Genomic DNA, 1,114 nt, shown 5'->3' with positions numbered 1-1,114 from the left:
AATGCTAGTGTCAGTAAAGCCAGAAGGGGAAGCCAGACAAAAGCTTGGATAAAAGTCAGAATTTCAGTGCTTCTTACCGATGGCTCATGGGAAAGTAATGATTTTGGTTTAACTTTTGATTTTCATAAAGCAGTAGGCATATGCTTTCTTTTCTGAACTACTGTTTATGAATATATATATATTTTACAGCCCACAAAACATCAGAAATGGCTGATTTTTGTGCCTAAGTTACACTCTTGCAGGTAGATCCTTGTTATAGGCTCCAGGCACTCTAATGGAAATGGTGTTTAATTACAAAGCTTCTATGTCTGCTGCTGTTACTCCTTGTCTTTCTGAGCTCCTGGAGGAGCGGGCACGCTCTCATCCTCCAGCTCAGCCAGTGCAGTGCCTCGGTCTTCTCCATCCAACGTGTTTCTTTGCCTTGTGTAAGAGCTCAGCAGAGATTTCTTCATGAAGACTGGAATGTGTTTATACAATATTTTATATATTATTTTAGGCTTCCGCTTACTCAGATGTAGGCAGATGATTAACCTCTCATTCACCGTCGCTAGAGGAATTGTGAAATTGCATCAAGTCAGCTGGATCTAAAGCAGTTTCTGTTTTCCCTGCCTGGAAAGTCATCCTTCATCACTTTCTCAGCAAGTGTGGCTACCAAGTTACTGGGCTTTCCAGGCCAGGAGCCTTTTGTGGCAGTGTTGAGTGGTAAACCACATTGGTCAAGCACTGTTGAACTGAGCCATGCATAGGTAGGTGCTCTTTTACGTGGCGATTTTTTTCTCCGGCAGGTGTTGCGAAAGGGGCGATGTGAGAGCTCTGCTGCTGGCAAGCACAAACCTCCAGCGAGTGCCTCTGCCAGGCTGCGCCGTGGAAATGCCGCTGTAGGAATAGGGCAGCAGTAGGAGCACTGAGCAAAGCTGCTGAAAAGGAGAGAACAACCTGCTGCACTAAATCTCAAATCCCCTGGGGACACGGCTCTATAGTTAGCATCTTCAAATGGCATTCTTTTGTTACGGCATCATTGTGCACGGTCCTCTAGAGAGGAAGCAAACGATGTTTTAAAACAATCTGCTGGCAAATCAGGCTCGACTCTTTGAGGTTTTCTACGGATGCTTTG

General features: G+C 45.1%; 1 protein-coding gene across 5 annotated transcripts in view; it reads left to right on the top strand.

The window, feature by feature from the left end:
* FBXO34 (F-box protein 34) overlaps window positions 1-1,114 on the top strand; it is a 25,636-nt gene that overhangs the window by 11,932 nt on the left and 12,590 nt on the right. For 2 of the 5 annotated variants that reach the window (XM_035890732.1, XM_035890731.1), the window contains one exon: window positions 497-746. The exons of the other annotated variants lie outside the window; for them this stretch is intronic. The gene's annotated coding sequence lies outside the window, so the exon portion shown is untranslated. The remainder of the gene's footprint in view (window positions 1-496; window positions 747-1,114) is intronic. 5 annotated transcript variants of the gene reach the window in all.

Source organism: Egretta garzetta, unplaced genomic scaffold, assembly GCF_000687185.1.
Source record: "Egretta garzetta isolate BGI_Z169 unplaced genomic scaffold, ASM68718v1 scaffold3, whole genome shotgun sequence".
Lineage (NCBI taxonomy): Eukaryota > Metazoa > Chordata > Aves > Pelecaniformes > Ardeidae > Egretta > Egretta garzetta.
The sequence above is the reverse complement of the archived record's forward strand: the minus strand, read 5'-3'. Positions and strand labels throughout refer to the sequence as shown.